Genomic DNA, 14,138 nt, shown 5'->3' with positions numbered 1-14,138 from the left:
AATTCACCCACGGCATCAGAAATCACAAATGGTATAATTTCACAATGTTTTACACTTCACAGGGGTACAAGACATGGATGTCCACTCTCACCCCTACTATTCACCCTGTTTACTAAACCCCTAGCAGCTGCCATCCGCCAAGACACCAAAATCACTGGTATCACCACCCTGAACACAACCTATAAGGTCAGTTTATATGCAGATGACCTACTACTACATACACAAAATCCTCTAACATCACTCCCAGCTATTTTCAGTCTGACTGGGACATTTTCCACCATCTCAGAATATTCAATCAGCTGGTCAAAATCCATTATTCTCCCCGTCAACCAGGACCAGTGGAATGCTGTGTCCCCCAATCTCTCACTTAATATCCCTACAGGTAACATTCGATATCTCGGCATTGATATTTCCTCCAACCTTTCAGAGTTGTTTGAACTGAACTTCATGCCAATTCGTAAAACCACTGGGAATCATTTAAACCGATGGAATAACTTACCACTCTCACTTTCTGGCCGCATAGCTGCAGTGAAAATGTCAATCCTACCAAGAATCAACTTCTTGGTAGGATTCAATCTTTTTACCTGGGAACCTATGCTTGTAAGCCTCAACTTGCAGACAAATTGACCGCCTGGCATTCCTTTCTTTCCTTCCTTCCTTATTTATTTACTTTTTTGTTAGCCATTTCCACTATTCATCATTGTTTCAATCACTTATTATTCATAATCGCTACTATTATTATTATTATTGATGCTGATGATAACGATGACGATTATTATTATTACTCTAGCTGCTATTATTATTACTAATGTTATTATTACTGTCATCATGTATGACTATTTACCGTTATAATTATTATTATTGTATTATTATTGCTGTTATTGTTATCATTATTATTAGTAGTAGTTTTCATTAGGGCTGTCAACGTTAACGTGTTAATGCTCGTTCGTGATTAATTGCAAAACTTTAACGTGTTAATGTTTTAACGCAAATTAATCATCAAATAGTTATCATCATCATGATTATTATTATTATTGCTGCTATCATCATTTATCATTATTGTCATTAATATTATGATTGATGACTGAAGATTATTAGACCCAGTGATGTTTTGTGTTGTATGTTATGTTTGTATGTTTATCTATCAATAATATTGTGTTATATATGTTTATCTATAAATAAAAAAAAAAATCTGAAAAAAAAAAAACAAACAAAAAAACATACTGCTACTGTCACCCATTACTACTAGGTCCTACTGCTGCCACTACTAATAATAACACTAACATTAATAATAAATAAATAATTTGTAATGAATAAAAGTATTAGCTAATGTATCCTGGTAGGGTGCAGCATTGCCTATGACAGGTGCAAGCTACCCTGTCCAAATCCTTTTATGGTTTAGTGAAAGGAGCATTAAGACTGACGCCTGTAATTATTTCACAGATCAGCAACCCGGTCACTTGCAGCATGTTAGACCTGTATCGCCCATATGTGGCATACCATGTTAAGGCTTACAGCTTTACCTGATGCGGCTTGCCCGGCCTGTGGAAAAAGTCACAGTAGATGTATCCCAGAAGCCCCTCATCTTCATGGACCACGGCCTGAACAGAAAACAACAATAACCATGGCAACAGGAGCCATGCTACCATGTAGAAAGATGGGTGAGTATAACTAGGGCTGGGCTTGGTGACACCTCTTAGAAGAATCAGGTTGCTGCACAAATAATTGCTGTTGGACCAGCAGGGGGGCACTCTTCTAACCAAAATGCAAATAATACCCCACAATATTTTTTGGGACACTGTACCGTAGTGCTGCCTTTTGGATGTGCTGCTCTGTACTGGTGTGGCCATTAAAAATCTCATGGCATATATTAGTGTAGCTTTGATATATCCAGGACAAATATCTAAAGTAATGTAATGTAAATACCCAATTTGAATGTCATGATTTTGGCCATCTAATCATCCTCTCAACCAAGTGTCCCATTATAGACCTGCTTCTGTACCACAGCTCGGTGTGTACCAGAGTTCTGGTACAAAACACCTACATTTATCATCCAGGATAGTAAAACAATGATGTCACATGAACACTTACAGGTAAGACTGCTCCTTTGAATACTAAATAACATATATATATATATAATATATAATATATATAATATATATTAATGTTAAATATATAATATTAATAACATAATTATGAATGAGGAGTATATGGTAATGAAAGAACACTTACTTTTAATCTCATTCATGTTTTGAGTCAGCGTGGAAGTGGATGTTATGAGCACACTTTCAAAGCGTGTTCACAAAGCATCTCACCAGCTTATGCATGTCCTCGCTCCTGCCCGAGGCTGCTCGGCCTGGAAGGAGACTCCCAGGAGCTGGGTGAATAGGCCGTTTAGCCCCTCCATGCAGTCCCCCAGGGACAGGTAAGGGCTATACAGACTGGGCTCGATGTTGTACCTGTAAAACCACAGCCATCACTGCTGCGTCCCGCCTACATTACCCACAGGTTAGCCTGGTACCACAAACAACACTTTACTCTGGCTGCCAGCAATTTTGGACTTGATACACAACATTCCTAGGTCTACAGGGCTTCCAAACCAATGTTCAGTCATATTCACTGTTTCTTCCCCAACTATAGTCAAAGTGATCTTCCTCAACACCCCCATTGTCACCATGTGGTTAAACCCAATGGTGAGTTGCAGGATACAGAACAGTGGTGCAATGAGGGAACCCCAGCCAACAAAACCCGTCTACCCCTGCAGAATGAAGCCAGTTGTGATCTGCTGCTACAGACTACTCGGCCATTGTTGACACTACTCGTGAGCCCAGAGGAAGTATAGCTTAGCCTGCCACCAATGATGAAGAGACCAATGCCGCACTGTCTACTGTTAGATGTAGCGTCCCCCCTCATAGCCTGTTTGAAGTCACCATGCCATTTCCTGTCCACCACCCCGCCAAAAGACTGGAACTGATGCCTCTCAAGTTATTTACCTGTCAGCACTTCAACTTTTTCCCAGAACTCTCGTGACTATTTTTTCTGCACTTTTGTTCCCTCTAGAAAATGTACTATGCTCACTTAGGGCTTTAGTTCCATTGTAACAATACTCCATAACAAATAAAATTTGATTAATTCTCACATATTATGAATATGAGAGCTGTGAACGTCCAGTCTGGGGAAAGTCCTCTGATTACTCTCTTCCACTTGCCTCCTCTACCTTTAGACTGAGAAAACAAAAGTGGGAAACCCCCCTACCTACCGTGGAAATCCAGCCCTCTGGGGCTCCATGAAAGGCCACAGGAGATAAAAGGGAATCCTTATCAGTGTAACCGGGAGGACTCAGTCAATCTTGTGAACACACACACACAGAGGGCCCAGTGTTCCATCTGAAATGGTGCCTTCAGGCATACACAAACTTCACCTCATTTTAATTACAAACCAGAAAACCCTGCACTTGTCTCCTTCTTTTGGGGGGAGGAGTACAAAAAAAAACATTCGCGATGGTGAAAAAATTTAACCATGATGAGGAAGAACCACATTCTAAGTAGCTCAAAATGGCTACTGTAACATTGATTTATTGTTCTGTGATGTTTTAGTACAGAAACCTAACTGGTGTATCCAGACAAAACCACGTAAAGCCTTACAGAAACCAAGCAGCTCCAGCAGGACTCTTCTCTTATACAAGCTTTAATTCAGAGGGTCAATTGCAACAAACTTGTCAGGGGGTTTAATCTCAAGCTCAGACTGCCAGACCAATGAACTCAGTAAGAAGTGGAACAGCTGTTCCCAATCTCATAGACTGGAAACAGCCGCTCTGGTTCTATAACAGTGTTCAGCAGTCCAGTGGTCTACACTCAAGATTTAAAACTTTTCTAAGATCACTGAAATTTACCCAGGACCTAGGACCTTAAATTTATGGGTATGCACACAACCTAAGGTCCAGCGCTCTCTCCGGCCTGGTTAAGTTAAGAGCCGCATACTCCTTAACAAAAGGGTTTTGGGGGCTTCATAGCCAGGCCGGCTCTTTCTGTGGCCACAAGAGGTCTGCCTCACCTGCAAAATACCTAGCAGATTCTCATTGGCACATTCCCTCTGACTGCCACAAACCGTACCAGAATATCAACCAATAACACAAAGCATTCTAAAGTTCAAACCATAAAGAGCTCCTCCATTAGAAGTATTCGGACATACCTAAACCCACAAGTACAAATCAGCTTGCCAAACAACTGTAACAGTCAATAAATGTTCAGTAAAACAGACAGTATGATCATCTTAATACCCTCAGAGCAAATTCTTCAAGGTCACAGATGAGGTCTCTCTTCAGTGTGGCATGCCTGTTTACCAGACGGCATCTGCAACACATTTCTGCAAACAAGGGAAACATTCTTTAACTCTGACTTCAGCAAACAAATGGCAAACCACTAGTGGCTGCAAGGTCAAATGACTTTAATCTGGAATGTTTCAATGCCCTCCCAAAGTTTCAGGGCTTGTCTCTTTGACTGGAAAAACGTTCTCAGTTCAGGAAACAGGCAAGAAAACTACCAGGCACCATCTTGGGGGGTAAGTTACGGGAGGTAGACACACAAGAGGAGAGAATTCAAACCCACCACATGGCCTTATTAACACCCTCTTAATCACCTGACATCTAACACATCATCCCACAATCAACAGCAGAAAGCATGTGAACAGCATTTAAAAATGTGTTCTTTCCTCATTTTAAGAAAAAAAGCAAACAGCAAAAAACTATATCTTTAAGAAAAACTTTGGATGAGGGCATTTCCACTCCCTACTCTGCAGACAGAAGTTCTGCCAGCCCCTGTGTTGGAAACAGTGATCTCTTCCCGCGGGTCCTGGAATGTCTGCAATAAATATTTTAAATGCGGAGCATCAAGTGCTTATTGGCCCCTGGCAAGGGGCTGGGGAGGAAAGCAATTTTGATAATAATGTCTGTTAAGAGATACGGAGAGTGCGGTACGGGACCGGAGACACTTTGGTGTGTGTGACTGGTCTCCCAAGCCTCTCATGAGCAGATATGCTTTCCCCTTGAAACCCCCCTGAGACACACAATCCCCTCTCATCATGAGAGAGGTAAGCTGTGGATTCTAAATGATTTCAGCTGCCCGGTATCCATCAAGCGGCAGGCATGGTCACAAACGAAGACTGCAGTCATACTCTCACACGCTGCGAAGTGTACAGTTTTTCAGCGTTAGGTGTCTCACGATACAAATTTTGGAAATGCCTGAATGAATGATTGCTGCATTAACGTCCTGATTGTCTTGCATTTTACAATAGCTTTGTACTATGGTAAGACAGAAACCACCAGAGGCTGGTACACAAATTACAATATCACCTTCTAATTTAGTTCCTTTGATCAGAAAACCAAAGCGGAAGATTGTGCAGAGGAGAAAAAGGTGTATGAGGACATCAGATTAATGTAGAAGATATTATTGATGACTATGGAATACGACTGTACTTTTTAGAATCAGCCTTTCATGTGACATGCTTGTTATATTACACGGAGAGTCTCTGCTCCAGTTTATATTAACATCAACAGTGACAATTCAGTCTTGCACTTCCATACCAATCTGTAAGTCAATTAATTAATCTACCTATGGAAGTCATTTAATTTACAATTCCCACAACTCTGACTGCTAGAGCATGCAAAAACAGGGGAGCGCAATTACAGGACCCAAGAATCTAACAGCAAAGAAGGCCCTACACATTCAGGTTTTTTCTTTCTTAAATATTTATTCTGACCTGATCAATAACTCAAATGCATATCATTTTTGCAACATGGAAAATAACCTGGAATGAAAATCCAATAACTGTACAAACTAGCTCCATCAAGTTTTTGCCAACATTCAATGTGGTCTTTGGGATGGTTCACTTTGCAATGCAACATAAGTTTGCATGTGGAAACACTTGAATTACATCTAGAAACATTTGGGAGAAGAAGACACTCATTGATCAGCAGTTAAGATGTTGACAGTGTGGAGACAGTCTTGCTAAGAACCCACCTTCCAAAAAATGTCAGCAGAATTGGAGAGTTAGAGAGTTTAGCTCTCAGCTTGGCCCCTCTGTGCCGATCACATTACTTCCCAGAGCACTATAGCCAATGTCCCATACCAGAATCCACCTTGTACAATCTGGCAAAAACCTCCATCGTTATGTCTTTAATCAATCTAATCTTGTGTTCATTACGCTTACAGAATCCTTAAAGTAATTCGGAACTATACCGATGGCTTTGTGGTAGCTGTCATTATGATACTCCAACATTCAAAAAATCACTGCACCAAGATTGATACATATTGAAGTTTCTACTGGCCAAAAACACTATCCCCATCACTAAAATTATATGAAAATTGAACAGAAAACCCATCAACTGTGCCCTGATCCAAGAGAACACATGATGGCAAGTCATTTTAGGTAGCAAATATTTACTGGGGAGTGGTGTACTGGGAGTAAGCATACATCTTTCATACAACTTTGCACCAAAATGCCAAAGCGTAGAACATGAATGTGTCGGTCAACTTAATTTATTTTTAATCTCATTGAGCAAGAAGTCACCTGTGGGGTATTGCAATGTTTTTCTGCATAACCCTAGCATAAGGCTGTTCAAACAGTCTTAAGATGAACAAAAAAAATCCTCCAAATACTAAATGCCAGATACCACAGAGAGAAGAGTGTGTCTATAGTACAGACTCCACATCTGTTGAGCTTCAGTTAAATCACTGCAACATCTCACCTTCAGAGGGTGTCAGGTCATGGACAGGTGGCAGTGTGGACCAACAGTTAAGGACAACCATCTCACAAGCAGAGGGTTTTGAGGGTCAACTGGGTGACATGCTGCTGTGGTGGCCTTCAGCGAAGTTTTCAACCTAAACCACTCTGATAAATAGCTAGCTACATGTGTGATGACAAATTAAATTGGATATGGGTCTACATTAAGTGCATACGCAGTAGAGAAAGCCTTGTTTCTGTGCACAGCATAATTCAATCTTGTGTGTACGCACTCCACTATCTGTGAGCTCTGCTCCTTCTGCTTCACCAGGCCTCGGGCTACACACTCTCGCTGCTGCCACTGAATTCCTGTGAATACATTCCATGCCCTATATATCAAAGTGAATTTCAATATATGTCACACAAGGAGAACTTGTCTGAGATCAAATGCGCCAAGTGTTGCATACCGCCTCGTGCCAGTTTAAAGTAACAGCCCGCCACTTACAGCAAGCCGGGTGCACACCCACGACAGCTGGGGTGACACTGAAGAGGGCACATCTAGTTAATAACTCAGGACATCCATGCAAGATGGGCATGCAGATCGACCATACACTGAGAGGATGTGCAGCAAGGTGTGACCACAATTCAATTCAGGCTCCCAGTATCTACTGGGCCCTTGAAACCAGTACTCAACCTGAAATGGTTCTGTAAACATCCAGCCATATGAATAAATAATGTATCAAATGTAAGTGAAAAAAAATCTGTCAAGATATGATTACACTGATAAATATTTCAACTCAGGAAGATCTATGCATACCATGTTCATGCAGCTCCACTGAAATTACTTCCAAGAGACTGATTATGGGTTCAGGAAGATAGGCTAGTTATGGGCCCAGAGCACTAGGCTGATTTAGATGGGTCCAGAGGCTAATTCAGGTGGGTCATGTATCCTGATTGCACACAGAACACCACTCAAATAAGGATGGTCCCAGGGCATCAGTTCCTGAAAGAAAGACCAAGAAAAACAACTGTATAACTCCATATACATTACATATAGATAGACAGATATGGAATCCCTAGGGCCCCAAAACATTACATCAGACTGCTACCATGTGTTCTTTCTTGTCCAGTACAGCCTGGTAATCTGGAACCAAAGCACACCCTCAAAACACCGGCATCACTCCCCAAAAAACCATCCAGCTTACTGTAGTGCTTTTTTGGGGGGGAATCAGAGGTTTACAATTTTGAATATTACCCCAAAACAGAATGCTAAAATAAATGCTTATGTAAAATGAAATCAGTTTCATCAATCAATTCAGTTTCATTCCCCATAAACACAATACTCACAGCATTCTTAGGGTTCAGTTTCATCTTCATGTCTTTCATCATCTCAAAGTCTTTGGCTATTCTGTAAGGTAAAATAGGTTTTTAGTTGGGTTTTGAAGTGCTGGATGTAGCATGAATGTCCGTGGTTGATTACCTGAGTGTTGTGATGTATCGCTCGTGTGAAAACGACAGCCCTTACTCTGATAACTTAAAAAAACTGACTTGTCCCTGGCAACAGGTTTCCATCTGGAATGCGTTTGTGCTGGATCTCCTCATTCCTGCTAACATCAAAACCAACACAAAGCTGTAAACCAGACCCGGCTTTGAGTTTTGAGTAGAAATCATATGTATCTCAGTCTGAACTGAGCTGTCAAACATTCTGACGAAATTCCATCTTTTAAGAATGGATGTAAATTGTGATGGTTGGGGAAGTGGGCGGAGCGTGGATCAGCATGCCTTACAGACTGCTCATTCATTGTGTACAAAGTCACCCACCGTGACTGTGTTTGCTCTCCCTTTTAGTTAGTCCCCTCCTTCTTTCCTGTGTGTGTGTGTGTGTTGCTAATAAACAACTGGCTAGCCAACTTCAGCGACTTGCAGCATCATTCTTCCTGAAATGAACCCGGTACGCTACAAAATAACGTGTGAGGAATGTAAGGGTCTTTAAACATGTAACTATGCATAATCAATTTGTGTGCTTCAGAAAGGCCAGATTTCTCAACTTTTCAGGGCCTGTCAGCAGTGAATCATACCAGCAGTACTGATGGTGAGACCTGGTGAGGGCATCTATAAAATAATGATGTTAATCCAATCATAGTTGCAGGTAGTGGTGTAACGGACCGTAGTTGATCCGTGATCCATATGCACTAGTGAAGATTTTGGACACAGCCGAAGAACAGCAGAATAAGCACTCATATTGCACTTTAATTTAACAATTGAGTATTGAATATTTTATTTTAAGACTGTATTTAAACAATGGACATCTTGAATGTTGTTTTTATTTAAGAACATGGGCAAAAGTTCCTAAAGTGTTCTTTCAGTTCTTTAAGTAATAAATGAAAGCAAAGTTATATTTGTCTCCCTTTTTACGCTACGTTGTTCTTTTTTTATGCACTCAAGTTTGCGCGCCTACTTAAGCACAATAAAGATGTTTTAGAGCATAATCACAAGATTGTCTAGCATTTCCATTTATCATTGTAAAACGTCCATTTCGTGGGCAACAACATTAAGTGCGTCAATAGCGGCATCGCGTTTACTTGAGCTTGATGGCTCTTGTCGGCGTCTGTCAGCGTGTGTGTGTTTACGAGAGTAGCGGAGTTCACACAAAGGCAACTCGTGCCCAAGGAAGGCAGCGGACATGTGCGGTCTTCTCCATGACCGTCACAAACCCGAACTGTGACTTTTGTGATCCATTGCACCCCTAGTTGCAGGTAATACTCTTAAGAGTGGCAACAATCGGTGAGCTTTTCTTTTAACATTAAATACCACATCATATTTAATATTAAAGCAAAACAGCAAAGGCTGAACACGCGACACATACAACATGAACTGTAGACTTAACTGAACCTTCTATCATTTTCACCCTAAAAAAAATTCTGAGACTCCTGCATGCCCAGGGTCATACTGCCACCTTGTGGAATTGCATGTAAATTACAACTATGACACATCTTTACAAAGAAATTGCTTGGCCAAAATTGTAACGTAAGAATACAGAGACATTGTAGAAGTCACATTTGGACTGCACACACAGAGAATGTGTGTAAGCTTACTTTACCTGTTAGAGACTTTATCTGTCAACAACTAGAGGAACTGCATGATATTCTCTGTTAAAAAGAATAGAAATATGCTCATCATATATACCACCTGAAACCAGTATTCCAAGCACATACGAGAATAAAATTTTACATTAAAAAAACAAATATAAAAAAACCTGAGGTGTGCAAGAGATAGGCAGTGTAAAAACAGTGGTGTGTGAACACACTGCACACTGATGTAAAGTTATAGCAAGACACTTTCATAGCTGTATGGCTCAAGAATAAAACACAAGTTACATAAAATCTGAGTTACACAGCAACTTGCAGAACACGCGAATGACTCATAGGTCACCAGTGTGGCCAGTTCATGCCTGCAAGCCAAGAGCTCTTCTAAGCAGCGCATCAGGTTTGCATTAGGGTACAGAAAAATCTTACAGACTGCCTCCCGCACCTGGAGATGGACAAAAAATACAAATGTGACAATCTGTTAGTACGATTCACTGTTTCACTGCTATGATGAAAACTGGTAACAGAAGCATCTGTGAAACGTTGTCATGGTAACAGTCTCCTCACATTAGTGCCACCTGGTGGCAAGAAAACTTGCTTCTCAAAGACCTTGGCAAAACAGACAGAAACCTTGTTGTATGAAATAGCAAGTTATTTAGCAGTTAAAGAACAGCCCTTTTATATCCCTTTCTTTCAGCATCTGCTAAGTGAATGTAAACTTATATTTAACATATCTGTTTAAATGTGGAAATTTACACAAGCTATTCTGACAATCTCGCTCAGGGGTAAAACCCAACTCCTCCTGGGATATGAGTCACCAAACTTCTGGTTAAAAGGCCAGTTCTATAACAAATAACCATACTATTCATGTTGCAGATATTATTGGCATGGCACATATGCCATCCACAATGTTAGCTGTATAGGTGCCCCACGCTTATACACCACTGAGAGTTAGGTCCCTTTTGGAGTCTCCTACAGAAATAACCACAGTAACCGTGAGGGATGACTCCTTCTAAACATTCACTATTGTAACATATAAACGGCCACACAATAAATGTCCAGATCATTTGCATTTCTTCCTTTAACATCTGCTTCCTTCTTCTACATCTCAATTATTCTACTGCATTAAATCACATTAAATCCTACAATCCCCCTAATAAAATCTCTCATTATTGGCCTGTCCACATATTTAGTCATTAGCCTCATCTGTTCATTAAAGGTAATGAGTGGACTGATCATTACTAACAGAAAAGTCACTAAGTAAAGGCTTGCCTCACAGACAGACACTCATTAGCTGCACATACCAAATCATTGGAGCACTTGGAATGCAGGCCCCCAATCTGGATGTAGTTTCCATCCATTGAAAAGTGGTGCTGTATGTGCTTTGGCAGAGTGTGCTTCTCAATCTTGTTCAGGAGGTGGGAGCCCACTAGAAACTCATTGTTCAGATCCAGGAGATTGACACTCAGGCTGACAGCCCGTCTCCGGTATGGGAAAAAAAAAAACTGAACTGTATTTTGATATCCACAAAAGTCCATTTACAACAACATGATTCCTCAGAGGGGAATCCAACATTATAATGATACACTGTTCATATCATAAAGTGTTAATAATTGGATCAGATGTAATATGCATATGTCCTAGAGTAGAAGGTATTACTGTTTTCTCTAACATAAATATAATGTAAAGCTTTGCTTGGCAATTACTTAATTCAATTCTTCAAATATTCTACTTTGCATAATTTTGCTAATTGCAAAAATATATCTCATTCACATGAAATTAAGGAACATCAAATAATTTACTGCAGGGGTAGGAAACAATGGTCCTTGAGTGCTGGAAGATATTTCTGGTCTTTGCTCCATCCATCTCATTCCAACCAGAAACATCTGGCTCTCCAGTACCATGGCTGGCTATATACTGTTCAGATACATCAGACTGAAATTGGCTTTACTGACAAGAGCAAACTGGAAGCAGAGCAAGGGTCATAATTCATGCTCACCTTTTCTTCATCCAGATGAATTCCACTTATCTCAAAGTCAAACATGAACAGCTCTGCCACTGTCCTGGAAGGACATATATCCAGGTGAGAAACAGGCCAGAGCCAAGTGATATTCAGGTGAGAGTCACATGTAGTGAGATACAGAAATGGTGAACCATACTCCTTAATCAGACAATATTCAACCACATTTCAAAAGTACAGGTTAATAGTATGAGATAATGAGACATACAGATAGTGTCATTAAGACATGTTCCATAAGCACTTAAATGTGTCAGTTCACATAAATGTTCAATGCTATGATATTGTACATTGTAAGTACCTAGACATGTATATTTCACAAATAATGTACTTGTCACCAGTTAAACCTTTCGTGTTCTGATGAATTCCCTATTTTAACCAAATCAACATGCATTTTGAATGCACGCCCATTCCTCAGGTATGGACAAATGACGGTTATGATCAAAGTAAACATACCTTGTTTCTGGGTCCAGAGTAACCAAAACCAATTTGCTATGTATCAAATTCTACAGGCTTTTAGACAGGTCAAAATTAGTGTTCAATCTAGAAGGCAAAATGAAACAACAAAATAAATATGCAAGAACTGTGTGCAGCTACGCAATGTTTGCGACTGACCTTACTTTTTTACCACCGTTCCGATCTTCACACAGGTCTTTTCCGCTGCCTCTCGGATAGTCGGGACTGGGCTGAGCCACTTTAACGAAATCTGCCTGTTTCAAAACACAGCGTCCACGATCAGCGCACACATCCTTTTATTTTCAGCAAACTGGGGACAGGACAGGTAGGGGACGCAGTGGAAGCAAAACCTGTGTCTCAAACGGTGCTTTATTGCTATGCGTGTTTTAACAGATCAGCCAATTTGCATAGGTTGTCAGAAAGCTGGTCGAATCTCTGAACGGTCAAAATTCCTGGTGCACTACCGCGCGCTCTCTCAAGGAGCCGATCGGTTTCCTCCAAAGCCTGTTCAGAGGCGACCTCAAAGCCCGCTGGTGATGTCAGCTCCAGAACCCCAAACAAGCCCTGAAGTAGTCATAGTCATCAGTGCTTAAACTTTTTGTAGACAACTTGTTAAATATATAACCACATATTAATTATAAGCGCACAACAATTTTATGGTATTATTTTACCACTGCCAGAGACAGTTTACACCCCATTCACACGAAGCAGCTCACTGACAAGCATCGGGGCTAATTAACTTACTATGTTTTTGTTTTGTTTTTTTTTTTTTTTTTAAAAAAGGTAGAGCCTTTTATGGTGCCTTGCATTGAAAGCCGCTCCAACGGGAGACCAAGAGGTCGTGACATTCCTGTAGATCTTTCTTATTCCATTGTGCTTCGCGATATTCAGCAGACAAAATGAAAAAATGAAAGCATATTTTCACTTTTTTTCCTGTATCCTTTTCATATAGGACACTATACGAACAAACTGCACTATTACTGTAGCTAACGGTAGCTAATGTTAGCTAACAAATAGCTAAGTCCAGTTGGTTAATTTAAGATGTATCAATGGGTTGCTTCCTGTGGATAACAACTTTGCAGAGCTAGTTTCTGGACTGTTTATGATGTTTAGACTTAGAGCTCGCACCCCAGACAAAATATGATTCTGTAAAAACTATACTGACGGAGAGGAAACCTTGCGGTCAATGAAGCACATCCATTCTCAGCTTGTTACGACCGGTAAGGCTGATCACACACACTGGCGAGTCTTGCGTTTGGAAAACGCAGTTTCGAGAATGAAGATGCTGCACTACTTACCAAAACAATCTTATACGCGTTGAATATGGATCAAAATCAACAGATCAACTTGTCTAGCTAGTGAGTTTCAATTAATCAGAAAACAGTCGGTGTGATTTTAAAAGATTGACTATCCAGCACTTGTTTACACGAAATCGTTGAGTAGTGCCCAAATACCATTTCCCCTCTGCAGTTGCATGTGCGTAACCATAGACATCTGCTTTATAGAAAACGAGGCTGCACAGACTGATGTTTTTATGTTCGAAACGCATGTAGTGTCGGAACTAGTTTTATACATGGGGTGACCAAGGCTATTTTAGGGGGTCCATAGACCATGACAGAAAATTTGTGTGCAACCCTAACCTGGCATCTAAGGAGCATGAATGAATCCTATGATTGCTGATTAGAGGTAGAAGCGATAATTCACTTAGCCCGGAGTTCTTCAATGTGGCAGATAGAGATAGTGTGGACCACTAGGGTTACTTCACTAGAATTCTTTAACATACTATGAATAGCCAGTGTCTCTCTCAGAACTGCAGCTCAATTTCTCTCTCTCTCTCTCTCTCTCACACACACACACAC

The 14,138-nt window shown here is 40.6% G+C and overlaps 1 pseudogene; it reads right to left on the bottom strand.

Annotated features, from left to right (window-relative positions):
* Positions 1-13,176, bottom strand: part of LOC118782868 — a 42,187-nt pseudogene extending 29,011 nt beyond the window's left edge.
* Positions 13,177-14,138: the final 962 nt, after the last annotated feature.

The sequence above is a fragment of the Megalops cyprinoides genome, chromosome 9, assembly GCF_013368585.1.
Source record: "Megalops cyprinoides isolate fMegCyp1 chromosome 9, fMegCyp1.pri, whole genome shotgun sequence".
NCBI lineage: Eukaryota > Metazoa > Chordata > Actinopteri > Elopiformes > Megalopidae > Megalops > Megalops cyprinoides.
The sequence above is the reverse complement of the archived record's forward strand: the minus strand, read 5'-3'. Positions and strand labels throughout refer to the sequence as shown.